Genomic DNA, 26,431 nt, shown 5'->3' on the forward strand with positions numbered 1-26,431 from the left:
AAGACTATTAATCTTAGGGTCATGTATTTGAGCTCCATGTTGGGCAGTTGTTTTTTTCTCTTCCTGTACCATTGTATGTGGAACAGTGTATACTTGCATCACCACAGCGCAAATGGCTGTCCTCACTTTCACAAAATGCACTGCCCTATCAGCAAAAACTCAGGAATGTATTGACCGGGAATTGAACCCGGCCTCCCACGTGGCCGGCTAGATTTCTACCACTGAACCACCAATGATCCACAGATGCTTAATTTTAGACTTACTCATGTACTTTAGTGTACAAAACAAAGCAGGAAAGTCAGGATGCCTTGCCTTGTAATCACCACAACTCCTCGGTTACCAAGCATTGCTAACTCAGTCGGTAAAGCATGAGACTCTTAATCTCAGGGTTGTGGGTTCGAGCCCCACATTGGGCGGATGTTTTTTTTCTTTTCCTGTACCATTGTATGTGGAACACTGTCAACTTGCACCACCACAGCGCAAATGGCTGTCCTCACTTTCACAAAATGCACTGCCATATCAGCGAAAACTCAGGACTGCATTGGCCGGGAATCGAACCCGGGCCTCCCGCATGGCAGGCGAGAGTTCTACCACTGAACCACCAATGCTCCACAGATACTTGACTTTACACTTACTCGTGTACTTTAGTGTATGAAACAAAGCAGGAGTGTCAGGATGCCTTGCCTTGCCATCACCTCCATACATTCTCAACCAATCCTGGCTAGCTCAGTCGGTAGAGCATGAGACTTTTAATCTCAGGATTGTGGGTTCGAGCCCCACGTTGGGCGGATGTTTTTTCTTTTCTTGTACCATTGTATGTGGAACACTGTATACTTGCACCACCACAGCGCAAATGGCTGTCCTCACTTTCACAAAAAACACTGCCATATCAGCAAAAACTCAGGACTGCATTGGCCGGGAATCGATTCCGGGCCTCAAGCGTGGCAGGCGAGAATTCTACCACTGAACCACCAATGATCCACAGATGCTTAATTTTAGACTTACTCATGTACTTTAGTGTACAAAACAAAGCAGGAGAGTCAGGATGCCTTGCCTTGCCATCACCACAACTCCTCTGTTACCAAGCATTGCTAACTCAGTCGGTAAAGCATGAGACTCTTAATCTCAGGGTCGTGGGTTCGAGCCCCACGTTGTGCGGATGTTTTTTCTTTTCCTGTACCATTGTATGTGGAACACTGTCAACTTGCACCACCACAGCGCAAATGGCTGTCCTCTCTTTCACAAAATACACTGCCATATCAGCAAAAACTCAGGACTGCATTGGCCGGGAATCGATTCCGGGCCTCATGAGTGGCAGGCGAAAATTCTACCACTGAACCACCAATGCTCCACAGATGCCTAATTTTACACTTACTCATGTACTTTAGTGTATAAAACAAAGCAGGAGTGTCAGGATGCCTTGCCTTGCCATCACCTCCAAGCCTACGTAACCAAGCATGACTAGCACAGTCGCTAGAGCATAAGACTATTAATCTTAGGGTCATGTATTTGAGCTCCATGTTGGGCAGTTGTTTTTTTCTCTTCCTTTACCATTGTATGTGGAACAGTGTATACTTGCATCACCACAGCGCAAATGGCTGTCCTCACTTTCACAAAATGCACTGCCCTATCAGCAAAAACTCAGGAATGTATTGACCGGGAATTTAACCCGGCCTCCCACGTGGCCGGCTAGATTTCTACCACTGAACCACCAATGATCCACAGATGCTTAATTTTAGACTTACTCATGTACTTTAGTGTACAGAACAAAGCAGGAGAGTCAGGATGCCTTGCCTTGCCATCACCACAACTCCTCGGTTACCAAGCATTACTAACTCAGTCGGTAAAGCATGAGACTCTTAATCTCAGGGTCGTGGGTTCGAACCCCACATTGGGCGGATGTTTTTTTTCTTTTCCTGTACCATTGTATGTGGAACACTGTCAACTTGCCCCACCACAGCGCAAATGGCTGTCCTCACTTTCACAAAATGCACTGTCATATCAGCAAAGACTCAGCACTGCATTGGCCGGGAATCGAACCCGGGCCTCCCGCGTGGCAGGCGAGAATTCTACCACTGAACCACCAATGCTCCACGGATACTTAATTTTACACTTACTCGTGTACTTTAGTGTATGAAATAAAGCAGGAGTGTCAGGATGCCTTGCCTTGCCATCACCTCCATACATTCTCAACCAAGCCTGGCTAGCTCAGTCGGTAGAGCATGAGACTCTTAATCTCAGGGTCGTGGGTTCGAGCCCCACGTTAGGCGGATGTTTTTTCTTTTCCTGTACCATTGTATGTGGAACACTGTATACTTGCACCACCACAGCGCAAATGGCTGTCCTCACTTTCACAAAATGCACTGCCCTATCAGCAAAAACTCAGGAATGTATTGACCGGGAATTGAACCCGGCCTCCTACGTGGTCGGCTAGATTTCTACCACTGAACCACCAATGATCCACAGATGCTTAATTTTAGACTTACTCATGTACTTTAGTGTACAAAACAAAGCAGGAGAGTCAGGATGACTTTCCTTGCCATCACCACAGCTCCTCGGTTACCAAGCATTGCTAACTCAGTCGGTAAAGCATGAGACTCTTAATCTCAGGGTCGTGGGTTCGAGCCCCACATTGGGCGGATTTTTTTCTTTTTCTTTTCCTGTACCATTGTATGTGGAACACTGTCAACTTGCCCCACCACAGCGCAAATGGCTGTCCTCACTTTCACAAAATGCACTGCCATATCAGCAAAAATTCAGCACTGCATTGGCGGAAATCGAACCCGGGCCTCCCGCATGGCAGGCAAGAATTCTACCACTGAACCACCAATGCTCCACAAATACTTAATTTTACACTTACTCGTGTACTTTAGTGTATGAAACAAAGCAGGAGTGTCAGGATGCCTTGCCTTGCCATCACCTCTATATATTCTCAACCAAGCCTGGCTAGCTCAGTTGGTAGAGCATGAGACTCTTAATCTCATGGTTGTGGGTTCGAGCCCCACGTTGGCTGGATGTTTTTTCTTTTCCTGTACCATTGTATGTGGAACACTGTCAACTTGCACCACCACAGCGCAAATGGCTGTCCTCACTTTCACAAAATACACTGCCATATCAGCAAAAACTCAGGACTGCATTGGCCGGGAATCGATTCCGGGCCTCACGCGTGGCAGGCGAGAATTCTACCACTGAACCACAAATGCTCCACAGATGCCTAATTTTACACTTACTCATGTACTTTAGTGTATAAAACAAAGCAGGAGTGTCAGGATGCCTTGCCTTGCCATCACCTCCAAGCCTACGTAACCAAGCCCGACTAGCACAGTCGCTAGAGCATAAGACTATTAATCTTAGGGTCATGTATTTGAGCTCCATGTTGGGCAGTTGTTTTTTTCTCTTCCTGTACCATTGTATGTGGAACAGTGTATACTTGCATCACCACAGCGCAAATGGCTGTCCTCACTTTCACAAAATGCACTGCCCTATCAGCAAAAACTCAGGAATGTATTGACCGTGAATTGAACCCGGCCTCCCACGTGGCCGGCTAGATTTCTACCACTGAACCACCAATGATCCACAGATGCTTAATTTTAGACTTACTCATGTACTTTAGTGTACAAAACAAAGCAGGAGAGTCAGGATGCCTTGCCTTGCCATCACCACAACTCCTCGGTTACCAAGCATTGCTAACTCAGTCGGTAAAGCATGAGACTCTTAATCTCAGGGTCGTGGGTTCGAGCCCCACGTTGTGCGGATGTTTTTTCTTTTCCTGTACCATTGTATGTGGAACACTGTCAACTTGCACCACCACAGCGCAAATGGCTGTCCTCACTTTCACAAAATACACTGCCATATCAGCAAAAACTCAGGACTGCATTGGCCGGGAATCGATTCCGGGCCTCATGAGTGGCAGGCGAAAATTCTACCACTGAACCACCAATGCTCCACAGATGCCTAATTTTACACTTACTCATGTACTTTAGTGTATAAAACAAAGCAGGAGTGTCAGGATGCCTTGCCTTGCCATCACCTCCAAGCCTACGTAACCAAGCCCGACTAGCACAGTCGCTAGAGCATAAGACTATTAATCTTAGGGTCATGTATTTGAGCTCCATGTTGGGCAGTTGTTTTTTTCTCTTCCTTTACCATTGTATGTGGAACAGTGTATACTTGCATCACCACAGCGCAAATGGCTGTCCTCACTTTCACAAAATGCACTGCCCTATCAGCAAAAACTCAGGAATGTATTGACCGGGAATTGAACCCGGCCTCCCACGTGGCCGGCTAGATTTCTACCACTGAACCACCAATGATCCACAGATGCTTAATTTTAGACTTACTCATGTACTTTAGTGTACAGAACAAAGCAGGAGAGTCAGGATGCCTTGCCTTGCCATCACCACAACTCCTCGGTTACCAAGCATTGCTAACTCAGTCGGTAAAGCATGAGACTCTTAATCTCAGGGTCGTGGGTTCGAGCCCCACATTGGGCGGATGTTTTTTTTCTTTTCCTGTACCATTGTATGTGGAACACTGTCAACTTACCCCACCACAGCGCAAATGGCTGTCCTCACTTTCACAAAATGCACTGCCATATCAGCAAAAATTCAGGACTGCATTGGCTGGAAATCGAACCCGGGCCTCCCGCGTGGCAGGCGAGAATTCTACCACTGAACCACCAATGCTCCACAGGTACTTAATTTTACACTTACTCGTGTACTTTAGTGTATGAAACAAAGCAGGAGTGTCAGGATGCCTTGCCTTGCCATCACCTCCATACATTCTCAACCAAGCCTGGCTAACTCAGTCGGTAGAGCATGAGACTCTTAAACTCAGGGTCGTGGGTTCGAGCCCCACGTTGGGCGGATGTTTTTTCTTTTCCTGTACCATTGTATGTGGAACACTGTCAACTTGCACCACCACAGCGCAAATGGCTGTCCTCACTTTCACAAAATACACTGCCATATCAGCAAAAACTCAGGACTGCATTGGCCGGGAATCGATTCCGGGCCTCACGAGTGGCAGGCGAGAATTCTACCACTGAACCACCAATGCTCCACAGATGCCTAATTTTACACTTACTCATGTACTTTAGTGTATAAAACAAAGCAGGAGTGTCAGGATGCCTTGCCTTGCCATCACCTCCAAGCCTACGTAACCAAGCCCGACTAGCACAGTCGCTAGAGCATAAGACTATTAATCTTAGGGTCATGTATTTGAGCTCCTTGTTGGGCAGTTGTTTTTTTGTCTTCCTTTACCATTGTATGTGGAACAGTGTATACTTGCATCACCACAGCGCAAATGGCTGTCCTCACTTTCACAAAATGCACTGCCCTATCAGCAAAAACTCAGGAATGTATTGACCGTGAATTGAACCCGGCCTCCCACGTGGCCGGCTAGATTTCTACCACTGAACCACCAATGATCCACAGATGCTTAATTTTAGACTTACTCATGTACTTTAGTGTACAAAACAAAGCAGGAGAGTCAGGATGCCTTGCCTTGCCATCACCACAACTCCTCGGTTACCAAGCATTGCTAACTCAGTCGGTAAAGCATGAGACTCTTAATCTCAGGGTCGTGGGTTCGAGCCCCACATTGGGCGGATGTTTTTATTCTTTTCCTGTACCATTGTATGTGGAACACTGTCAACTTGCACCACCACAGCGCAAATGGCTGTCCTCACTTTCACAAAATGCACTGCCATATCAGCAAAAAATCAGTACTGCATTGGCCGGGAATCGAACCCAGGCCTCCCGCGTGGCAGGCGAGAATTCTACCACTGAACCACCAATGCTCCACAGGTACTTAATTTTACACTTACTCGTGTACTTTAGTGTATGAAACAAAGCAGGAGTGTCAGGATGCCTTGCCTTGCCTTGCCATCACCTCCATACATTCGCAACCAAGCCTGGCTAGCTCAGTCGGTAGAGCATGAGACTCTTAATCTCAGGGTCGTGGGTTCGAGCCCCACGTTGGGCGGATGTTTTTTCTTTTCCTGTACCATTGTATGTGGTACACTGTATACTTGCACCACCACAGCGCAAATGGCTGTCCTCACTTTCACAAAATACACTGCCATATCAGCAAAAACTCAGGACTGCATTGGCCGGGAATCGATTGCGGGCCTCACGCGTGGCAGGCGAGAATTCTACCACTGAACCACCAATGCTCCACAGATGCCTAATTTTACACTTACTCATGTACTTTAGTGTATAAAACAAAGCAGGAGTATCAGGATGCCTTGCCTTGCCATCACCTCCAAGCCTACGTAACCAAGCCCGACTAGCACAGTCGCTAGAGCATAAGACTATTAATCTTAGGGTCATGTATTTGAGCTCCATGTTGGGCAGTTGTTTTTTTCTCTTCCTGTACCATTGTATGTGGAACAGTGTATACTTGCATCACCACAGCGTAAATGGCTGTCCTCACTTTCACAAAATGCACTGCCCTATCAGCAAAAACTCAGGAATGTATTGACCGGGAATTGAACCCGGCCTCCCACGTGGCCGGCTAGATTTCTACCACTGAACCACCAATGATCCACAGATGCTTAATTTTAGACTTACTCATGTACTTTAGTGTACAAAACAAAGCAGGAGAGTCAGGATGCCTTGCCTTGCCATCACCACAACTCCTCGGTTACCAAGCATTGCTAACTCAGTCGGTAAAGCATGAGACTCTTAATCTCAGGGTCGTGGGTTCGAGCCCCACATTGGGCGGATGTTTTTTTTCTTTTCCTGTACCATTGTATGTGGAACACTGTCAACTTGCACCACCACAGCGCAAATGGCTGTCCTCACTTTCACAAAATGCACTGCCATATCAGCAAAAACTTAGGACTGCATTGGCCGGGAATCGAACCCGGGCCTCCCGCGTGGCAGGCAAGAATTCTACCACTGAACCACCAATGCTCCACAGGTACTTAATGTTACACTTACCAGTGTACTTTAGTGTATGAAACAAAGCAGGAGTGTCAGGATGCCTTGCCTTGCCATCACCTCCATACATTCTCAACCAAGCCTGGCTAACTCAGTCGGTAGAGCATGAGACTCTTAATCTCAGGGTCGTGGGTTCGAGCCCCACGTTGGGCGGATGTTTTTTCTTTTCCTGTACCATTGTATGTGGAACACTGTCAACTTGCACCACCACAGCGCAAATGGCTGTCCTCACTTTCACAAAATACACTGCCATATCAGCAAAAACTCAGGACTGCATTGGCCGGGAATCGATTCCGGGCCTCACGAGTGGCAGGCGAGAATTCTACCACTGAACCACCAATGCTCCACAGATGCCTAATTTTACACTTACTCATGTACTTTAGTGTATAAAACAAAGCAGGAGTGTCAGGATGCCTTGCCTTGCCATCACCTCCAAGCCTACGTAACCAAGCCCGACTAGCACAGTCGCTAGAGCATAAGACTATTAATCTTAGGGTCATGTATTTGAGCTCCATGTTGGGCAGTTGTTTTTTTGTCTTCCTTTACCATTGTATGTGGAACAGTGTATACTTGCATCACCACAGCGCAAATGGCTGTCCTCACTTTCACAAAATGCACTGCCCTATCAGCAAAAACTCAGGAATGTATTGACCGTGAATTGAACCCGGCCTCCCACGTGGCCGGCTAGATTTCTACCACTGAACCACCAATGATCCACAGATGCTTAATTTTAGACTTACTCATGTACTTTAGTGTACAAAACAAAGCAGGAGAGTCAGGATGCCTTGCCTTGCCATCACCACAACTCCTCGGTTACCAAGCATTGCTAACTCAGTCGGTAAAGCATGAGACTCTTAATCTCAGGGTCGTGGGTTCGAGCCCCACATTGGGCGGATGTTTTTATTCTTTTCCTGTACCATTGTATGTGGAACACTGTCAACTTGCACCACCACAGCGCAAATGGCTGTCCTCACTTTCACAAAATGCACTGCCATATCAGCAAAAAATCAGGACTGCATTGGCCGGGAATCGAACCCAGGCCTCCCGCGTGGCAGGCGAGAATTCTACCACTGAACCACCAATGCTCCACAGGTACTTAATTTTACACTTACTCGTGTACTTTAGTGTATGAAACAAAGCAGGAGTGTCAGGATGCCTTGCCTTGCCTTGCCATCACCTCCATACATTCGCAACCAAGCCTGGCTAGCTCAGTCGGTAGAGCATGAGACTCTTAATCTCAGGGTCGTGGGTTCGAGCCCCACGTTAGGCGGATGTTTTTTCTTTTCCTGTACCATTGTATGTGGAACACTGTATACTTGCACCACCACAGCGCAAATTGCTGTCCTCACTTTCACAAAATACACTGCCATATCAGCAAAAACTCAGGACTGCATTGGCCGGGAATCGATTGCGGGCCTCACGCGTGGCAGGCGAGAATTCTACCACTGAACCACCAATGCTCCACAGATGCCTAATTTTACACTTACTCATGTACTTTAGTGTATAAAACAAAGCAGGAGTATCAGGATGCCTTGCCTTGCCATCACCTCCAAGCCTACGTAACCAAGCCCGACTAGCACAGTCGCTAGAGCATAAGACTATTAATCTTAGGGTCATGTATTTGAGCTCCATGTTGGGCAGTTGTTTTTTTCTCTTCCTGTACCATTGTATGTGGAACAGTGTATACTTGCATCACCACAGCGTAAATGGCTGTCCTCACTTTCACAAAATGCACTGCCCTATCAGCAAAAACTCAGGAATGTATTGACCGGGAATTGAACCCGGCCTCCCACGTAGCCGGCTAGATTTCTACCACTGAACCACCAATGATCCACAGATGCTTAATTTTAGACTTACTCATGTACTTTAGTGTACAAAACAAAGCAGGAGAGTCAGGATGCCTTGCCTTGCCATCACCACAACTCCTCGGTTACCAAGCATTGCTAACTCAGTCGGTAAAGCATGAGACTCTTAATCTCAGGGTCGTGGGTTCGAGCCCCACATTGGGCGGATGTTTTTTTTCTTTTCCTGTACCATTGTATGTGGAACACTGTCAACTTGCACCACCACAGCGCAAATGGCTGTCCTCACTTTCACAAAATGCACTGCCATATCAGCAAAAAATTAGGACTGCATTGGCCGGGAATCGAACCCGGGCCTCCCGCGTGGCAGGCGAGAATTCTACCACTGAACCACCAATGCTCCACAGGTACTTAATGTTACACTTACCCGTGTACTTTAGTGTATGAAACAAAGCAGGAGTGTCAGGATGCCTTGCCTTGCCATCACCTCCATACATTCTCAACCAAGCCTGGCTAACTCAGTCGGTAGAGCATGAGACTCTTAATCTCAGGGTCGTGGGTTCGAGCCCCACGTTGGGCGGATGTTTTTTCTTTTCCTGTACCATTGTATGTGGAACACTGTCAACTTGCACCACCACAGCGCAAATGGCTGTCCTCACTTTCACAAAATACACTGCCATATCAGCAAAAACTCAGTACTGCATAGGCCGGGAGTCGATTCCGGGCCTCACGAGTGGCAGGCGAGAATTCTACCACTGAACCACCAATGCTCCACAGATGCCTAATTTTACACTTACTCATGTACTTTAGTGTATAAAACAAAGCAGGAGTGTCAGGATGCCTTGCCTTGCCATCACCTCCAAGCCTACGTAACCAAGCCCGACTAGCACAGTCGCTAGAGCATAAGACTATTAATCTTAGGGTCATGTATTTGAGCTCCATGTTGGGCAGTTGTTTTTTTCTCTTCCTTTACCATTGTATGTGGAACAGTGTATACTTGCATCACCACAGCGCAAATGGCTGTCCTCACTTTCACAAAATGCACTGCCCTATCAGCAAAAACTCAGGAATGTATTGACCGGGAATTGAACCCGGCCTCCCACGTGGCCGGCTAGATTTCTACCACTGAACCACCAATGATCCACAGATGCTTAATTTTAGACTTACTCATGTACTTTAGTGTACAAAACAAAGCAGGAGAGTCAGGATGCCTTGCCTTGCCATCACCACAACTCCTCGGTTACCAAGCATTGCTAACTCAGTCGGTAAAGCATGAGACTCTTAATCTCAGGGTCGTGGGTTCGAGCCCCACATTGGGTGGATGTTTTTATTCTTTTCCTGTACCATTGTATGTGGAACACTGTCAACTTGCACCACCACAGCGCAAATGGCTGTCCTCACTTTCACAAAATGCACTGCCATATCAGCAAAAAATCAGGACTGCATTGGCCGGGAATCGAACCCGGGCCTCCCGCGTGGCAGGCGAGAATTCTACCACTGAACCACCAATGCTCCACAGGTACTTAATTTTACACTTACTCGTGTACTTTAGTGTATGAAACAAAGCTGGAGTGTCAGGATGCCTTGCCTTGCCATCACCTCCATACATTCGCAACCAAGCCTGGCTAGCTCAGTCGGTAGAGCATGAGACTCTTAATCTCAGGGTCGTGGGTTCGAGCCCCACGTTGGGCGGATGTTTTTTCTTTTCCTGTACCATTGTATGTGGAACACTGTGTACTTGCACCACCACAGCGCAAATGGCTGTCCTCACTTTCACAAAATACACTGCCATATCAGCAAAAACTCAGGACTGCATTGGCCGGGAATCGATTGCGGGCCTCACGCGTGGCAGGCGAGAATTCTACCACTGAACCACCAATGCTCCACAGATGCCTAATTTTACACTTACTCATGTACTTTAGTGTATAAAACAAAGCAGGAGTATCAGGATGCCTTGCCTTGCCATAACCTCCAAGCCTACGTAACCAAGCCCGACTAGCACAGTCGCTAGAGCATAAGACTATTAATCTTAGGGTCATGTATTTGAGCTCCATGTTGGGCAGTTGTTTTTCTCTCTTCCTGTACCATTGTATGTGGAACAGTGTATACTTGCATCACCACAGCGTAAATGGCTGTCCTCACTTTCACAAAATGCACTGCCCTATCAGCAAAAACTCAGGAATGTATTGACCGGGAATTGAACCCGGCCTCCCACGTGGCCGGCTAGATTTCTACCACTGAACCACCAATGATCCACAGATGCTTAATTTTAGACTTACTCATGTACTTTAGTGTACAAAACAAAGCAGGAGAGTCAGGATGCCTTGCCTTGCCATCACCACAACTCTTCGGTTACCAAGCATTGCTAACTCAGTCGGTAAAGCATGAGACTCTTAATCTCAGGGTCGTGGGTTCGAGCCCCACATTGGACGGATGTTTTTTTTCTTTTCCTGTACCATTGTATGTGGAACACTGTCAACTTGCACCACCACAGCGCAAATGGCTGTCCTCACTTTCACAAAATGCACTGCCATATCAGCAAAAACTTAGGACTGCATTGGCCGGGAATCGAACCCGGGCCTCCCGCGTGGCAGGCGAGAATTCTACCACTGAACCACCAATGCTCCACAGGAACTTAATGTTACACTTACTTGTGTACTTTAGTGTATGAAACAAAGCAGGAGTGTCAGGATGCCTTGCCTTGCCATCACCTCCATACATTCTCAACCAAGCCTGGCTAACTCAGTCGGTAGAGCATGAGACTCTTAATCTCAGGGTCGTGGGTTCGAGCCCCACGTTGGGCGGGTGTTTTTTCTTTTCCTGTACCATTGTATGTGGAACACTGTCAACTTGCACCACCACAGCGCAAATGTCTGTCCTCACTTTCACAAAATACACTGCCATATCAGCAAAAACTCAGGACTGCATTGGCCGGGAATCGATTCCGGGCCTCACGAGTGGCAGGCGAGAATTCTACCACTGAACCACCAATGCTCCACAGATGCCTAATTTTACACTTACTCATGTACTTTAGTGTATAAAACAAAGCAGGAGTGTCAGGATGCCTTGCCTTGCCATCACCTCCAAGCCTACGTAACCAAGCCCGACTAGCACAGTCGCTAGAGCATAAGACTATTAATCTTAGGGTCATGTATTTGAGCTTCATGTTGGGCAGTTGTTTTTTTGTCTTCCTTTACCATTGTATGTGGAACAGTGTATACTGTACTTGCATCACCACAGCGCAAATGGCTGTCCTCACTTTCACAAAATGCACTGCCCTATCAGCAAAAACTCAGGAATGTATTGACCGTGAATTGAACCCGGCCTCCCACGTGGCCGGCTAGATTTCTACCACTGAACCACCAATGATCCACAGATGCTTAATTTTAGACTTACTCATGTACTTTAGTGTACAAAACAAAGCAGGAGAGTCAGGATGCCTTGCCTTGCCATCACCACAACTCCTCGGTTACCAAGCATTGCTAACTCAGTCGGTAAAGCATGAGACTCTTAATCTCAGGGTCGTGGGTTCGAGCCCCACATTGGGCGGATATTTTTATTCTTTTCCTGTACCATTGTATGTGGAACACTGTCAACTTGCACCACCACAGCGCAAATGGCTGTCCTCACTTTCACAAAATGCACTGCCATATCAGCAAAAAATCAGGACTGCATTGGCCGGGAATCGAACCCTGGCCTCCCGCGTGGCAGGCGAGAATTCTACCACTGAACCACCAATGCTCCACAGGTACTTAATTTTACACTTACTCGTGTACTTTAGTGTATGAAACAAAGCAGGAGTGTCAGGATGCCTTGCCTTGCCTTGCCATCACCTCCATACATTCGCAACCAAGCCTGGCTAGCTCAGTCGGTAGAGCATGAGACTCTTAATCTCAGGGTCGTGGGTTCGAGCCCCACGTTGGGCGGATGTTTTTTCTTTTCCTGTACCATTGTATGTGGAACACTGTATACTTGCACCACCACAGCGCAAATGGCTGTCCTCACTTTCACAAAATACACTGCCATATCAGCAAAAACTCAGGACTGCATTGGCCGGGAATCGATTGCGGGCCTCACGCGTGGCAGGCGAGAATTCTACCACTGAACCACCAATGCTCCACAGATGCCTAATTTTACACTTACTCATGTACTTTAGTGTATAAAACAAAGCAGGAGTATCAGGATGCCTTGCCTTGCCATCACCTCCAAGCCTACGTAACCAAGCCCGACTAGCACAGTCGCTAGAGCATAAGACTATTAATCTTAGGGTCATGTATTTGAGCTCCATGTTGGGCAGTTGTTTTTTTCTCTTCCTGTACCATTGTATGTGGAACAGTGTATACTTGCATCACCACAGCGTAAATGGCTGTCCTCACTTTCACAAAATGCACTGCCCTATCAGCAAAAACTCAGGAATGTATTGACCGGGAATTGAACCCGGCCTCCCACGTGGCCGGCTAGATTTCTACCACTGAACCACCAATGATCCACAGATGCTTAATTTTAGACTTACTCATGTACTTTAGTGTACAAAACAAAGCAGGAGAGTCAGGATGCCTTGCCTTGCCATCACCACAACTCCTCGGTTACCAAGCATTGCTAACTCAGTCGGTAAAGCATGAGACTCTTAATCTCAGGGTCGTGGGTTCTAGCCCCACATTGGGTGGATGTTTTTTTACTTTTCCTGTACCATTGTATGTGGAACACTGTCAACTTGCACCACCACAGCGCAAATGGCTGTCCTCACTTTCACAAAATGCACTGCCATATCAGCAAAAACTTAGGACTGCATTGGCCGGGAATCGAACCCGGGCCTCCCGCGTGGCAGGCGAGAATTCTACCACTGAACCACCAATGCTCCACAGGTACTTAATGCTACACTTACTCGTGTACTTTAGTGTATGAAACAAAGCAGGAGTGTCAGGATGCCTTGCCTTGCCATCACCTCCATACATTCTCAACCAAGCCTGGCTAACTCAGTCGGTAGAGCATGAGACTCTTAATCTCAGGGTCGTGGGTTCGCGCCCCACGTTGGGCGGATGTTTTTTCTTTTCCTGTACCATTGTATGTGGAACACTGTATACTTGCACCACCACAGCGCAAATGGCTGTCCTCACTTTCGCAAAATACACTGCCATATCAGCAAAAACTCAGGACTGCATTGGCCGGGAATCGATTGCGGGCCTCACGCGTGGCAGGCGAGAATTCTACCACTGAACCACCAATGCTCCACAGATGCCTAATTTTACACTTACTCATGTACTTTAGTGTATAAAACAAAGCAGGAGTATCAGGATGCCTTGCCTTGCCATCACCTCCAAGCCTACGTAACCAAGCCCGACTAGCACAGTCGCTAGAGCATAAGACTATTAATCTTAGGGTCATGTATTTGAGCTCCATGTTGGGCAGTTGTTTTTTTCTCTTCCTGTACCATTGTATGTGGAACAGTGTATACTTGCATCACCACAGCGTAAATGGCTGTCCTCACTTTCACAAAATGCACTGCCCTATCAGCAAAAACTCAGGAATGTATTGACCTGGAATTGAACCCGGCCTCCCACGTGGCCTGCTAGATTTCTACCACTGAACCACCAATGATCCACAGATGCTTAATTTTAGACTTACTCATGTACTTTAGTGTACAAAACAAAGCAGGAGAGTCAGGATGCCTTGCCTTGCCATCACCACAACTCTTCGGTTACCAAGCATTGCTAACTCAGTCGGTAAAGCATGAGACTCTTAATCTCAGGGTCGTGGGTTCGAGCCCCACATTGGGCGGATGTTTTTTTTCTTTTCCTGTACCATTGTATGTGGAACACTGTCAACTTGCACCACCACAGCGCAAATGGCTGTCCTCACTTTCACAAAATGCACTGCCATATCAGCAAAAACTTAGGACTGCATTGGCCGGGAATCGAACCCGGGCCTCCCGCGTGGCAGGCGAGAATTCTACCACTGAACCACCAATGCTCCACAGGAACTTAATGTTACACTTACTTGTGTACTTTAGTGTATGAAACAAAGCAGGAGTGTCAGGATGCCTTGCCTTGCCATCACCTCCATACATTCTCAACCAAGCCTGGCTAACTCAGTCGGTAGAGCATGAGACTCTTAATCTCAGGGTCGTGGGTTCGAGCCCCACGTTGGGCGGATGTTTTTTCTTTTCCTGTACCATTGTATGTGGAACACTGTCAACTTGCACCACCACAGCGCAAATGTCTGTCCTCACTTTCACAAAATACACTGCCATATCAGCAAAAACTCAGGACTGCATTGGCCGGGAATCGATTCCGGGCCTCACGAGTGGCAGGCGAGAATTCTACCACTGAACCACCAATGCTCCACAGATGCCTAATTTTACACTTACTCATGTACTTTAGTGTATAAAACAAAGCAGGAGTGTCAGGATGCCTTGCCTTGCCATCACCTCCAAGCCTACGTAACCAAGCCCGACTAGCACAGTCGCTAGAGCATAAGACTATTAATCTTAGGGTCATGTATTTGAGCTTCATGTTGGGCAGTTGTTTTTTTGTCTTCCTTTACCATTGTATGTGGAACAGTGTATACTTGCATCACCACAGCGCAAATGGCTGTCCTCACTTTCACAAAATGCACTGCCCTATCAGCAAAAACTCAGGAATGTATTGACCGTGAATTGAACCCGGCCTCCCACGTGGCCGGCTAGATTTCTACCACTGAACCACCAATGATCCACAGATGCTTAATTTTAGACTTACTCATGTACTTTAGTGTACAAAACAAAGCAGGAGAGTCAGGATGCCTTGCCTTGCCATCACCACAACTCCTCGGTTACCAAGCATTGCTAACTCAGTCGGTAAAGCATGAGACTCTTAATCTCAGGGTCGTGGGTTCGAGCCCCACATTGGGCGGATATTTTTATTCTTTTCCTGTACCATTGTATGTGGAACACTGTCAACTTGCACCACCACAGCGCAAATGGCTGTCCTCACTTTCACAAAATGCACTGCCATATCAGCAAAAAATCAGGACTGCATTGGCCGGGAATCGAACCCTGGCCTCCCGCGTGGCAGGCGAGAATTCTACCACTGAACCACCAATGCTCCACAGGTACTTAATTTTACACTTACTCGTGTACTTTAGTGTATGAAACAAAGCAGGAGTGTCAGGATTCCTTGCCTTGCCTTGCCATCACCTCCATACATTCACAACCAAGCCTGGCTAGCTCAGTCGGTAGAGCATGAGACTCTTAATCTCAGAGTCGTGGGATCGAGCCCCACGTTGGGCGGATGTTTTTTCTTTTCCTGTACCATTGTATGTGGAACACTGTATACTTGCACCACCACAGCGCAAATGGCTGTCCTCACTTTCACAAAATACACTGCCATATCAGCAAAAACTCAGGACTGCATTGGCCGGGAATCGATTGCGGGCCTCACGCGTGGCAGGCGAGAATTTTACCACTGAACCACCAATGCTCCACAGATGCCTAATTTTACACTTACTCATGTACTTTAGTGTATAAAACAAAACAGGAGTATCAGGATGCCTTGCCTTGCCATAACCACCAAGCCTACGTAACCAAGCCCGACTAGCACAGTCGCTAGAGCATAAGACTATTAATCTTAGGGTCATGTATTTGAGCTCCATGTTGGGCAGTTGTTTTTCTCTCTTCCTGTACCATTGTATGTGCAACAGTGTATACTTGCATCACCACAGCGTAAATGGCTGTCCTCACTTTCACAAAATGCACTGCCCTATCAGCAAAAACTCAGGAATGTATTGACCGGGAATTGAACCCGGCCTCCCACGTGGCCGGCTAGATTTCTACCACTGAACCACCAATGATCCACAGATGCTTAATTTTAGACTTACTCATGTACTTTAGTGTACAAAACAAAGCAGGAGAGTCAGGATGCCTTGCCTTGCCATCACCACAACTCTTCGGTTACCAAGCATTGCTAACTCAGTCGGTAAAGCATGAGACTCTTAATCTCAGGGTCGTGGGTTCGAGCCCCACATTGGGCGGATGTTTTTTTTCTTTTCCTGTACCATTGTATGTGGAACACTGTCAACTTGCACCACCACAGCGCAAATTGCTGTCCTCACTTTCACAAAATGCACTGCCATATCAGCAAAAACTTAGGACTGCATTGGCCGGGAATCAAACCCGGGCCTCCCGCGTGGCAGGCGAGAATTCTACCACTGAACCACCAATGCTCCACAGGAACTTAATGTTACACTTACTCGTGTACTTTAGTGTATGAAACAAAGCAGGAGTGTCAGGATGCCTTGCCTTGCCATCACCTCCATACATTCTCAACCAAGCCTGGCTAACTCAGTCGGTAGAGCATGAGACACTTAATCTCAGGGTCGTGGGTTCGAGCCCCACGTTGGGCGGATGTTTTTTCTTTTCCTGTACCATTGTATGTGGAACACTGTCAACTTGCACCACCACAGCGCAAATGGCTGTCCTCACTTTCACAAAATACACTGCCATATCAGCAAAAACTCAGGACTGCATTGGCCGGGAATCGATTCCGGGCCTCACGAGTGGCAGGCGAGAATTCTACCACTGAACCACCAATGCTCCACAGATGCCTAATTTTACACTTACTCATGTACTTTAGTGTATAAAACAAAGCAGGAGTGTCAGGATGCCTTGCCTTGCCATCACCTCCAAGCCTACGTAACCAAGCCCGACTAGCACAGTCGCTAGAGCATAAGACTATTAATCTTAGGGTCATGTATTTGAGCTTCATGTTGGGCAGTTGTTTTTTTGTCTTCCTTTACCATTGTATGTGGAACAGTGTATACTTGCATCACCACAGCGCAAATGGCTGTCCTCACTTTCACAAAATGCACTGCCCTATCAGCAAAAACTCAGGAATGTATTGACCGGGAATTGAACCCGGCCTCCCACGTGGCCGGCTAGATTTCTACCACTGAACCACCAATGATCCACAGATGCTTAATTTTAGACTTACTCATGTACTTTAGTGTACAAAACAAAGCAGGAGAGTCAGGATGCCTTGCCTTGCCATCACCACAACTCCTCGGTTACCAAGCATTGCTAACTCAGTCGGTAAAGCATGAGACTCTTAATCTCAGGGTCGTGGGTTCGAGCCCCACATTGGGCGGATATTTTTATTCTTTTCCTGTACCATTGTATGTGGAACACTGTCAACTTGCACCACCACAGCGCAAATGGCTGTCCTCACTTTCACAAAATGCACTGCCATATCAGCAAAAAATCAGGACTGCATTGGCCGGGAATCGAACCCTGGCCTCCCGCGTGGCAGGCGAGAATTCTACCACTGAACCACCAATGCTCCACAGGTACTTAATTTTACACTTACTCGTGTACTTTAGTGTATGAAACAAAGCAGGAGTGTCAGGATTCCTTGCCTTGCCTTGCCATCACCTCCATACATTCACAACCAAGCCTGGCTAGCTCAGTCGGTAGAGCATGAGACTCTTAATCTCAGAGTCGTGGGATCGAGCCCCACGTTGGGCGGATGTTTTTTCTTTTCCTGTACCATTGTATGTGGAACACTGTATACTTGCACCACCACAGCGCAAATGGCTGTCCTCACTTTCACAAAATACACTGCCATATCAGCAAAAACTCAGGACTGCATTGGCCGGGAATCGATTGCGGGCCTCACGCGTGGCAGGCGAGAATTCTACCACTGAACCACCAATGCTCCACAGATGCCTAATTTTACACTTACTCATGTACTTTAGTGTATAAAACAAAACAGGAGTATCAGGATGCCTTGCCTTGCCATAACCACCAAGCCTACGTAACCAAGCCCGACTAGCACAGTCGCTAGAGCATAAGACTATTAATCTTAGGGTCATGTATTTGAGCTCCATGTTGGGCAGTTGTTTTTCTCTCTTCCTGTACCATTGTATGTGCAACAGTGTATACTTGCATCACCACAGCGTAAATGGCTGTCCTCACTTTCACAAAATGCACTGCCCTATCAGCAAAAACTCAGGAATGTATTGACCGGGAATTGAACCCGGCCTCCCACGTGGCCGGCTAGATTTCTACCACTGAACCACCAATGATCCACAGATGCTTAATTTTAGACTTACTCATGTACTTTAGTGTACAAAACAAAGCAGGAGAGTCAGGATGCCTTGCCTTGCCATCACCACAACTCTTCGGTTACCAAGCATTGCTAACTCAGTCGGTAAAGCATGAGACTCTTAATCTCAGGGTCGTGGGTTCGAGCCCCACATTGGGCGGATGTTTTTTTTCTTTTCCTGTACCATTGTATGTGGAACACTGTCAACTTGCACCACCACAGCGCAAATTGCTGTCCTCACTTTCACAAAATGCACTGCCATATCAGCAAAAACTTAGGACTGCATTGGCCGGGAATCAAACCCGGGCCTCCCGCGTGGCAGGCGAGAATTCTACCACTGAACCACCAATGCTCCACAGGAACTTAATGTTACACTTACTCGTGTACTTTAGTGTATGAAACAAAGCAGGAGTGTCAGGATGCCTTGCCTTGCCATCACCTCCATACATTCTCAACCAAGCCTGGCTAACTCAGTCGGTAGAGCATGAGACTCTTAATCTCAGGGTCGTGGGTTCGAGCCCCACGTTGGGCGGATGTTTTTTCTTTTCCTGTACCATTGTATGTGGAACACTGTCAACTTGCACCACCACAGCGCAAATGGCTGTCCTCACTTTCACAAAATACACTGCCATATCAGCAAAAACTCAGGACTGCATTGGCCGGGAATCGATTCCGGGCCTCACGAGTGGCAGGCGAGAATTCTACCACTGAACCACCAATGCTCCACAGATGCCTAATTTTACACTTACTCATGTTCTTTAGTGTATAAAACAAAGCAGGAGTGTCAGGATGCCTTGCCTTGCCATCACCTCCAAGCCTACGTAACCAAGCCCGACTAGCACAGTCGCTAGAGCATAAGACTATTAATCTTAGGGTCATGTATTTGAGCTTCATGTTGGGCAGTTGTTTTTTTGTCTTCCTTTACCATTGTATGTGGAAAAGTGTATACTTGCATCACCACAGCGCAAATGGCTGTCCTCACTTTCACAAAATGCACTGCCCTATCAGCAAAAACTCAGGAATGTATTGACCGTGAATTGAACCCGGCCTCCCACGTGGCCGGCTAGATTTCTACCACTGAACCACCAATGATCCACAGATGCTTAATTTTAGACTTACTCATGTACTTTAGTGTACAAAACAAAGCAGGAGAGTCAGGATGCCTTGCCTTGCCATCACCACAACTCCTCGGTTACCAAGCATTGCTAACTCAGTCGGTAAAGCATGAGACTCTTAATCTCAGGGTCGTGGGTTCGAGCCCCACATTGGGCGGATATTTTTATTCTTTTCCTGTACCATTGTATGTGGAACACTGTCAACCTGCACCACCACAGCGCAAATGGCTGTCCTCACTTTCACAAAATGCACTGCCATATCAGCAAAAACTCAGGACTGCATTGGCCGGGAATCGAACCCTGGCCTCCCGCGTGGCAGGTGAGAATTCTACCACTGAACCACCAATGCTCCACAGGTACTTAATTTTACACTTACTCGTGTACTTTAGTGTATGAAACAAAGCAGGAGTGTCAGGATGCCTTGCCTTGCCTTGCCATCACCTCCATACATTCGCAACCAAGCCTGGCTAGCTCAGTCGGTAGAGCATGAGACTCTTAATCTCAGGGTCGTGGGTTCGAGCCCCACGTTGGGCGGATGTTTTTTCTTTTCCTGTACCATTGTATGTGGAACACTGTATACTTGCACCACCACAGCGCAAATGGCTGTCCTCACTTTCACAAAATACACTGCCATATCAGCAAAAACTCAGGACTGCATTGGCCGGGAATCGATTGCGGGCCTCACGCGTGGCAGGCGAGAATTCTACCACTGAACCACCAATGCTCCACAGATGCCTAATTTTACACTTACTCATGTACTTTAGTGTATAAAACAAAGCAGGAGTATCAGGATGCCTTGCCTTGCCATCACCTCCAAGCCTACGTAACCAAGCCCGACTAGCACAGTCGCTAGAGCATAAGACTATTAATCTTAGGGTCATGTATTTGAGCTCCATGTTGGGCAGTTGTTTTTTTCTCTTCCTGTACCATTGTATGTGGAACAGTGTATACTTGCATCACCACAGCGTAAATGGCTGTCCTCACTTTCACAAAATGCACTGCCCTATCAGCAAAAACTCAGGAATGTATTGACCGGGAATTGAACCCGGCCTCCCACGTGGCCGGCTAGATTTCTACCACTGAACCACCAATGATCCACAGATGCTTAATTTTAGACTTACTCATGTACTTTAGTGTACAAAACAAAGCAGGAGAGTCAGGATGCCTTGCCTTGCCATCACCACAACTCCTCGGTTACCAAGCATTGCTAACTCAGTCGGTAAAGCATGAGACTCTTAATCTCAGGGTCGTGGGTTCTAGCCCCACATTGGGTGGATGTTTTTTTACTTTTCCTGTACCATTGTATGTGGAACACTGTCAACTTGCACCACCACAGCGCAAATGGCTGTCCTCACTTTCACAAAATGCACTGCCATATCAGCAAAAACTTAGGACTGCATTGGCCGGGAATCGAACCCGGGCCTCTCGCGTGGCAGGCGAGAATTCTACCACTGAACCACCAATGCTCCACAGGTACTTAATTTTACACTTACTCGTGTACTTTAGTGTATAAAACAAAGCAGGAGTGTCAGGATGCCTTGCCTTGCCATCACCTCTATACATTCTCAACCAAGCCTGGCTAACTCAGTCGGTAGAGCATGAGACTCTTAATCTCAGGGTCGTGGGTTCGAGCCCCACGTTGGGCGGATGTTTTTCTTTTCCTGTACCATTGTATGTGGAACACTGTCAACTTGCACCACCACAGCGCAAATGGCTGTCCTCACTTTCACAAAATACACTGCCATATCAGCAAAAACTCAGGACTGCATTGGCCGGGAATCGATTCCGGGCCTCACGAGTGGCAGGCGAGAATTCTACCACTGAACCACCAATGCTCCACAGATGCCTAATTTTACACTTACTCATGTACTTTAGTGTATAAAACAAAGCAGGAGTGTCAGGATGCCTTGCCTTGCCATCACCTCCAAGCCTACGTAACCAAGCCCGACTAGCACAGTCGCTAGAGCATAAGACTATTAATCTTAGGGTCATGTATTTGAGCTCCATGTTGGGCAGTTGTTTTTTTTTCTTCCTGTACCATTGTATGTGGAACAGTGTATACTTGCATCACCACAGCGTAAATGGCTGTCCTCACTTTCACAAAATGCACTGCCATATCAGCAAAAACTCAGGAATGTATTGACCGGGAATTGAACCCGGCCTCCCACGTGGCCGGCTAGATTTCTACCACTGAACCACCAATGATCCACAGATGCTTAATTTTAGACTTACTCATGTACTTTAGTGTACAAAACAAAGCAGGAGAGTCAGGATGCCTTGCCTTGCCATCACCACAACTCCTCGGTTACCAAGCATTGCTAACTCAGTCGGTAAAGCATGAGACTCTTAATCTCAGGGTCGTGGGTTCGAGCCCCACATTGGGCGGATGTTTTTTTTCTTTTCCTGTACCATTGTATGTGGAACACTGTCAACTTGCACCACCACAGCGCAAATGGCTGACCTCACTTTCACAAAATGCACTGCCATATCAGCAAAAAATCAGGACTGCATTGGCCGGGAATCGAACCCGGGCCTCACGCGTGGCAGGCGAGAATTCTACCACTGAACCACCAATGCTCCACAGGTACTTAATTTTACACTTACTCGTGTACTTTAGTGTATGAAACAAAGCAGGAGTGTCAGGATGCCTTGCCTTGCCTTGCCATCACCTCCCTACATTAGCAACCAAGCCTGGCTAGCTCAGTCGGTAGAGCATGAGACTCTTAATCTCAGGGTCGTGGGTTCGAGTCCCACTTTGGGCGGATGTTTTTTCTTTTCCTGTACCATTGTATGTGGAACACTGTATACTTGCACCACCACAGCGCAAATGGCTGTCCTCACTTTCACATATCAGCAAAAACTCAGGACTGCATTGGCCGGGAATCGATTCCGGGCCTCACGCGTGGCAGGCGAGAATTCTACCACTGAACCACCAATGCTCCACAGATGCCTAATTTTACACTTACTCATGTACTTTAGTGTATAAAACAAAGCAGGAGTATCAGGATGCCTTGCCTTGCCATCACCTCCAAGCCTACGTAACCAAGCCCGACTAGCACAGTCGCTAGAGCATAAGACTATTAATCTTAGGGTCATGTATTTGAGCTCCATGTTGGGCAGTTGTTTTTTTCTCTTCCTGTACCATTGTATGTGGAACAGTGTATACTTGCATCACCACAGCGTAAATGGCTGTCCTCACTTTCACAAAATGCACTGCCCTATCAGCAAAAACTCAGGAATGTATTGACCGGGAATTGAACCCGGCCTCCCACGTGGCCGGCTAGATTTCTACCACTGAACCACCAATGATCCACAGATGCTTAATTTTAGACTTACTCATGTACTTTAGTGTACAAAACAAAGCAGGAGAGTCAGGATGCCTTGCCTTGCCATCACCACAACTCCTCGGTTACCAAGCATTGCTAACTCAGTCGGTAAAGCATGAGACTCTTAATCTCAGGGTCGTGGGTTCGAGCCCCACATTGGGCGGATGTTTTTTTTCTTTTCCTGTACCATTGTATGTGGAACACTGTCAACTTGCACCACCACAGCGCAAATGGCTGACCTCACTTTCACAAAATGCACTGCCATATCAGCAAAAAATCAGGACTGCATTGGCCGGGAATCGAACCCGGGCCTCACGCGTGGCAGGCGAGAATTCTACCACTGAACCACCAATGCTCCACAGGTACTTAATTTTACACTTACTCGTGTACTTTAGTGTATGAAACAAAGCAGGAGTGTCAGGATGCCTTGCCTTGCCTTGCCATCACCTCCATACATTAGCAACCAAGCCTGGCTAGCTCAGTCGGTAGAGCATGAGACTCTTAATCTCAGTGTCGTGGGTTCGAGCCCCACTTTGGGCGGATGTTTTTTCTTTTCCTGTACCATTGTATGTGGAACACTGTATACTTGCACCACCACAGCGCAAATGGCTGTCCTCACTTTCACAAAATACACTGCCATATCAGCAAAAACTCAGGACTGCATTGGCCGGGAATCGATTCCGGGCCTCACGCGTGGCAGGCGAGAATTCTACCACTGAACCACCAATGCTCCACAGATGCCTAATTTTACACTTACTCATGTACTTTAGTGTATAAAACAAAGCAGGAGTATCAGGATGCCTTGCCTTGCCATCACCTCCAAGCCTACGTAACCAAGCCCGACTAGCACAGTCGCTAGAGCATAAGACTATTAATCTTAGGGTCATGTATTTGAGCTCCATGTTGGGCAGTTGTTTTTTTCTCTTCCTGTACCATTGTATGTGGAACAGTGTATACTTGCATCACCACAGCGTAAATGGCTGTCCTCACTTTCACAAAATGCACTGCCTTATCAGCAAAAACTCAGGAATGTATTGACCGGGAATTGAACCCGGCCTCCCACGTGGCCGGCTAGATTTCTACCACTGCACCACCAATGATCCACAGATGCTTAATTTTAGACTTACTCATGTACTTTAGTGTACAAAACAAAGCAGGAGAGTCAGGATGCCTTGCCTTGCCATCACCACAAGTCCTCGGTTACCAAGCATTGCTAACTCAGTCGGTAAAGCATGAGACTCTTAATCTCAGGGTCGTGGGTTCGAGCCCCACATTGGGCGGATGTTTTTTTTCTTTTCCTGTACCATTGTATGTGGAACACTGTCAACTTGCACCACCACAGCGCAAATGGCTGTCCTCACTTTCACAAAATGCACTGCCATATCAGCAAAAACTCAGGACTGCATTGGCCAGGAATCGAACCCGGGCCTCCCGCGTGGCAGGCGAGAATTCTACCACTGAACCACCAATGCTCCACAGGTACTTAATTTTGCACTTACTCGTGTACTTTAGTGTATGAAACAAAGCAGGAGTGTCAGGATGCCTTGCCTTGCCATCACCTCCATACATTCTCAACCAAGCCTGGCTAACTCAGTCGGTAGAGCATGAGACTCTTAATCTCAGGGTCGTGGGTTCGAGCCCCACGTTGGGCGGATGTTTTTTCTTTTCCTGTACCATTGTATGTGGAACACTGTCAACTTGCACCACCACAGCGCAAATGGCTGTCCTCACTTTCATAAAATACACTGCCATATCAGCAAAAACTCAGGACTGCATTGGCCGGGAATCGATTCCGGGCCTCACGAGTGGCAGGCGAGAATTCTACCACTGAACCACCAATGCTCCACAGATGCCTAATTTTACACTTACTCATGTACTTTAGTGTATAAAACAAAGCAGGCGTGTCAGGATGCCTTGCCTTGCCATCACCTCCAAGCCTACGTAACCAAGCCCGACTAGCACAGTCGCTAGAGCATAAGACTATTAATCTTAGGGTCATGTATTTGAGCTCCATGTTGGGCAGTTGTTTTTTTCTCTTCCTTTACCATTGTATGTGGAACAGTGTATACTTGCATCACCACAGCGCAAATGGCTGTCCTCACTTTCACAAAATGCACTGCCCTATCAGCAAAAACTCAGGAATGTATTGACCGGGAATTGAACCCGGCCTCCCACTTGGCCGGCTAGATTTCTACCACTGAACCACCAATGATCCACAGATGCTTAATTTTAGACTTACTCATGTACTTTAGTGTACAAAACAAAGCAGGAGAGTCAGGATGCCTTGCCTTGCCATCACCACAACTCCTCGGTTACCAAGCATTGCTAACTCAGTCGGTAAAGCATGAGACTCTTAATCTCAGGGTCGTGGGTTCGAGCCCCACATTGGGCGGATGTTTTTTTTCTTTTCCTGTACCATTGTATGTGGAACACTGTCAACTTGCACCACCACAGCGCAAATGGCTGACCTCACTTTCACAAAATGCACTGCCATATCAGCAAAAAATCAGGACTGCATTGGCCGGGAATCAAACCTGGGCCTCCCGCGTGGCAGGCGAGAATTCTACCACTGAACCACCAATGCTCCACAGGTACTTAATTTTACACTTACTCGTGTACTTTAGTGTATGAAACAAAGCAGGAGTGTCAGGATGCCTTGCCTTGCCTTGCCATCACCTCCATACATTAGCAACCAAGCCTGGTTAGCTCAGTCGGTAGAGCATGAGACTCTTAATCTCAGGGTCTTGGGTTCGAGCCCCACGTTGGGCGGATGTTTTTTCTTTTCCTGTACCATTGTATGTGGAACACTGTATACTTGCACCACCACAGCGCAAATGGCTGTCCTCACTTTCACAAAATACACTGCCATATCAGCAAAAACTCAGGACTGCATTGGCCGGGAATCGATTCCGGGCCTCACGCGTGGCAGGCGAGAATTCTACCACTGAACCACCAATGCTCCACAGATGCCTAATTTTACACTTACTCATGTACTTTAGTGTATAAAACAAAGCAGGAGTATCAGGATGCCTTGCCTTGCCATCACCTCCAAGCCTACGTAACCAAGCCCGACTAGCACAGTCGCTAGAGCATAAGACTATTAATCTTAGGGTCATGTATTTGAGCTCCATGTTGGGCAGTTGTTTTTTTCTCTTCCTGTACCATTGTATG

The 26,431-nt window shown here is 47.2% G+C and overlaps 41 non-coding genes across 41 annotated transcripts; 19 read left to right on the plus strand and 22 right to left on the minus strand.

Moving 5' to 3' along the window:
• Positions 1-537: 537 nt before the first annotated feature.
• On the minus strand, positions 538-608 carry TRNAG-GCC (transfer RNA glycine (anticodon GCC)). Its single transcript has one exon. It is a non-coding gene; the product is annotated as a tRNA-Gly (tRNA).
• A 107-nt stretch (positions 609-715) lies between these two features.
• Positions 716-788, plus strand: TRNAK-UUU (transfer RNA lysine (anticodon UUU)). Its single transcript has one exon. It is a non-coding gene; the product is annotated as a tRNA-Lys (tRNA).
• A 1,231-nt stretch (positions 789-2,019) lies between these two features.
• Positions 2,020-2,090, minus strand: TRNAG-GCC (transfer RNA glycine (anticodon GCC)). The gene has a single exon. It is a non-coding gene; the product is annotated as a tRNA-Gly (tRNA).
• A 107-nt stretch (positions 2,091-2,197) lies between these two features.
• On the plus strand, positions 2,198-2,270 carry TRNAK-CUU (transfer RNA lysine (anticodon CUU)). Its single transcript has one exon. It is a non-coding gene; the product is annotated as a tRNA-Lys (tRNA).
• Positions 2,271-2,939: 669 nt separating this feature from the next.
• On the plus strand, positions 2,940-3,013 carry TRNAK-CUU (transfer RNA lysine (anticodon CUU)). Its single transcript has one exon. It is a non-coding gene; the product is annotated as a tRNA-Lys (tRNA).
• A 1,601-nt stretch (positions 3,014-4,614) lies between these two features.
• Positions 4,615-4,685, minus strand: TRNAG-GCC (transfer RNA glycine (anticodon GCC)). The gene has a single exon. It is a non-coding gene; the product is annotated as a tRNA-Gly (tRNA).
• Positions 4,686-5,726: 1,041 nt separating this feature from the next.
• TRNAG-GCC (transfer RNA glycine (anticodon GCC)) lies at positions 5,727-5,797 on the minus strand. Its single transcript has one exon. It is a non-coding gene; the product is annotated as a tRNA-Gly (tRNA).
• Positions 5,798-5,909: 112 nt separating this feature from the next.
• TRNAK-CUU (transfer RNA lysine (anticodon CUU)) lies at positions 5,910-5,982 on the plus strand. The gene has a single exon. It is a non-coding gene; the product is annotated as a tRNA-Lys (tRNA).
• An 861-nt stretch (positions 5,983-6,843) lies between these two features.
• TRNAG-GCC (transfer RNA glycine (anticodon GCC)) lies at positions 6,844-6,914 on the minus strand. Its single transcript has one exon. It is a non-coding gene; the product is annotated as a tRNA-Gly (tRNA).
• Positions 6,915-7,021: 107 nt separating this feature from the next.
• On the plus strand, positions 7,022-7,094 carry TRNAK-CUU (transfer RNA lysine (anticodon CUU)). Its single transcript has one exon. It is a non-coding gene; the product is annotated as a tRNA-Lys (tRNA).
• Positions 7,095-7,955: 861 nt separating this feature from the next.
• Positions 7,956-8,026, minus strand: TRNAG-GCC (transfer RNA glycine (anticodon GCC)). The gene has a single exon. It is a non-coding gene; the product is annotated as a tRNA-Gly (tRNA).
• A 112-nt stretch (positions 8,027-8,138) lies between these two features.
• On the plus strand, positions 8,139-8,211 carry TRNAK-CUU (transfer RNA lysine (anticodon CUU)). The gene has a single exon. It is a non-coding gene; the product is annotated as a tRNA-Lys (tRNA).
• Positions 8,212-9,072: 861 nt separating this feature from the next.
• On the minus strand, positions 9,073-9,143 carry TRNAG-GCC (transfer RNA glycine (anticodon GCC)). The gene has a single exon. It is a non-coding gene; the product is annotated as a tRNA-Gly (tRNA).
• Positions 9,144-9,250: 107 nt separating this feature from the next.
• Positions 9,251-9,323, plus strand: TRNAK-CUU (transfer RNA lysine (anticodon CUU)). The gene has a single exon. It is a non-coding gene; the product is annotated as a tRNA-Lys (tRNA).
• Positions 9,324-10,184: 861 nt separating this feature from the next.
• TRNAG-GCC (transfer RNA glycine (anticodon GCC)) lies at positions 10,185-10,255 on the minus strand. Its single transcript has one exon. It is a non-coding gene; the product is annotated as a tRNA-Gly (tRNA).
• A 107-nt stretch (positions 10,256-10,362) lies between these two features.
• Positions 10,363-10,435, plus strand: TRNAK-CUU (transfer RNA lysine (anticodon CUU)). The gene has a single exon. It is a non-coding gene; the product is annotated as a tRNA-Lys (tRNA).
• Positions 10,436-11,296: 861 nt separating this feature from the next.
• On the minus strand, positions 11,297-11,367 carry TRNAG-GCC (transfer RNA glycine (anticodon GCC)). The gene has a single exon. It is a non-coding gene; the product is annotated as a tRNA-Gly (tRNA).
• A 107-nt stretch (positions 11,368-11,474) lies between these two features.
• Positions 11,475-11,547, plus strand: TRNAK-CUU (transfer RNA lysine (anticodon CUU)). The gene has a single exon. It is a non-coding gene; the product is annotated as a tRNA-Lys (tRNA).
• Positions 11,548-12,413: 866 nt separating this feature from the next.
• TRNAG-GCC (transfer RNA glycine (anticodon GCC)) lies at positions 12,414-12,484 on the minus strand. Its single transcript has one exon. It is a non-coding gene; the product is annotated as a tRNA-Gly (tRNA).
• A 112-nt stretch (positions 12,485-12,596) lies between these two features.
• On the plus strand, positions 12,597-12,669 carry TRNAK-CUU (transfer RNA lysine (anticodon CUU)). The gene has a single exon. It is a non-coding gene; the product is annotated as a tRNA-Lys (tRNA).
• Positions 12,670-13,530: 861 nt separating this feature from the next.
• TRNAG-GCC (transfer RNA glycine (anticodon GCC)) lies at positions 13,531-13,601 on the minus strand. Its single transcript has one exon. It is a non-coding gene; the product is annotated as a tRNA-Gly (tRNA).
• Positions 13,602-14,642: 1,041 nt separating this feature from the next.
• Positions 14,643-14,713, minus strand: TRNAG-GCC (transfer RNA glycine (anticodon GCC)). Its single transcript has one exon. It is a non-coding gene; the product is annotated as a tRNA-Gly (tRNA).
• A 107-nt stretch (positions 14,714-14,820) lies between these two features.
• TRNAK-CUU (transfer RNA lysine (anticodon CUU)) lies at positions 14,821-14,893 on the plus strand. Its single transcript has one exon. It is a non-coding gene; the product is annotated as a tRNA-Lys (tRNA).
• An 861-nt stretch (positions 14,894-15,754) lies between these two features.
• Positions 15,755-15,825, minus strand: TRNAG-GCC (transfer RNA glycine (anticodon GCC)). The gene has a single exon. It is a non-coding gene; the product is annotated as a tRNA-Gly (tRNA).
• Positions 15,826-15,937: 112 nt separating this feature from the next.
• TRNAK-CUU (transfer RNA lysine (anticodon CUU)) lies at positions 15,938-16,010 on the plus strand. The gene has a single exon. It is a non-coding gene; the product is annotated as a tRNA-Lys (tRNA).
• An 861-nt stretch (positions 16,011-16,871) lies between these two features.
• On the minus strand, positions 16,872-16,942 carry TRNAG-GCC (transfer RNA glycine (anticodon GCC)). Its single transcript has one exon. It is a non-coding gene; the product is annotated as a tRNA-Gly (tRNA).
• Positions 16,943-17,983: 1,041 nt separating this feature from the next.
• Positions 17,984-18,054, minus strand: TRNAG-GCC (transfer RNA glycine (anticodon GCC)). Its single transcript has one exon. It is a non-coding gene; the product is annotated as a tRNA-Gly (tRNA).
• Positions 18,055-18,166: 112 nt separating this feature from the next.
• On the plus strand, positions 18,167-18,239 carry TRNAK-CUU (transfer RNA lysine (anticodon CUU)). Its single transcript has one exon. It is a non-coding gene; the product is annotated as a tRNA-Lys (tRNA).
• An 861-nt stretch (positions 18,240-19,100) lies between these two features.
• Positions 19,101-19,171, minus strand: TRNAG-GCC (transfer RNA glycine (anticodon GCC)). Its single transcript has one exon. It is a non-coding gene; the product is annotated as a tRNA-Gly (tRNA).
• A 107-nt stretch (positions 19,172-19,278) lies between these two features.
• TRNAK-CUU (transfer RNA lysine (anticodon CUU)) lies at positions 19,279-19,351 on the plus strand. The gene has a single exon. It is a non-coding gene; the product is annotated as a tRNA-Lys (tRNA).
• An 861-nt stretch (positions 19,352-20,212) lies between these two features.
• Positions 20,213-20,283, minus strand: TRNAG-GCC (transfer RNA glycine (anticodon GCC)). The gene has a single exon. It is a non-coding gene; the product is annotated as a tRNA-Gly (tRNA).
• Positions 20,284-20,395: 112 nt separating this feature from the next.
• Positions 20,396-20,468, plus strand: TRNAK-CUU (transfer RNA lysine (anticodon CUU)). The gene has a single exon. It is a non-coding gene; the product is annotated as a tRNA-Lys (tRNA).
• An 861-nt stretch (positions 20,469-21,329) lies between these two features.
• Positions 21,330-21,400, minus strand: TRNAG-GCC (transfer RNA glycine (anticodon GCC)). The gene has a single exon. It is a non-coding gene; the product is annotated as a tRNA-Gly (tRNA).
• A 107-nt stretch (positions 21,401-21,507) lies between these two features.
• Positions 21,508-21,580, plus strand: TRNAK-CUU (transfer RNA lysine (anticodon CUU)). Its single transcript has one exon. It is a non-coding gene; the product is annotated as a tRNA-Lys (tRNA).
• An 860-nt stretch (positions 21,581-22,440) lies between these two features.
• On the minus strand, positions 22,441-22,511 carry TRNAG-GCC (transfer RNA glycine (anticodon GCC)). The gene has a single exon. It is a non-coding gene; the product is annotated as a tRNA-Gly (tRNA).
• A 112-nt stretch (positions 22,512-22,623) lies between these two features.
• On the plus strand, positions 22,624-22,696 carry TRNAK-CUU (transfer RNA lysine (anticodon CUU)). The gene has a single exon. It is a non-coding gene; the product is annotated as a tRNA-Lys (tRNA).
• Positions 22,697-23,544: 848 nt separating this feature from the next.
• On the minus strand, positions 23,545-23,615 carry TRNAG-GCC (transfer RNA glycine (anticodon GCC)). Its single transcript has one exon. It is a non-coding gene; the product is annotated as a tRNA-Gly (tRNA).
• A 112-nt stretch (positions 23,616-23,727) lies between these two features.
• On the plus strand, positions 23,728-23,800 carry TRNAK-CUU (transfer RNA lysine (anticodon CUU)). The gene has a single exon. It is a non-coding gene; the product is annotated as a tRNA-Lys (tRNA).
• An 861-nt stretch (positions 23,801-24,661) lies between these two features.
• On the minus strand, positions 24,662-24,732 carry TRNAG-GCC (transfer RNA glycine (anticodon GCC)). Its single transcript has one exon. It is a non-coding gene; the product is annotated as a tRNA-Gly (tRNA).
• Positions 24,733-24,839: 107 nt separating this feature from the next.
• TRNAK-CUU (transfer RNA lysine (anticodon CUU)) lies at positions 24,840-24,912 on the plus strand. The gene has a single exon. It is a non-coding gene; the product is annotated as a tRNA-Lys (tRNA).
• Positions 24,913-25,773: 861 nt separating this feature from the next.
• On the minus strand, positions 25,774-25,844 carry TRNAG-GCC (transfer RNA glycine (anticodon GCC)). The gene has a single exon. It is a non-coding gene; the product is annotated as a tRNA-Gly (tRNA).
• Between the last annotated feature and the right edge of the window lie 587 nt (positions 25,845-26,431).

Source organism: Pseudophryne corroboree, chromosome 3 (assembly GCF_028390025.1).
Source record: "Pseudophryne corroboree isolate aPseCor3 chromosome 3, aPseCor3.hap2, whole genome shotgun sequence".
Classification (NCBI taxonomy): domain Eukaryota; kingdom Metazoa; phylum Chordata; class Amphibia; order Anura; family Myobatrachidae; genus Pseudophryne; species Pseudophryne corroboree.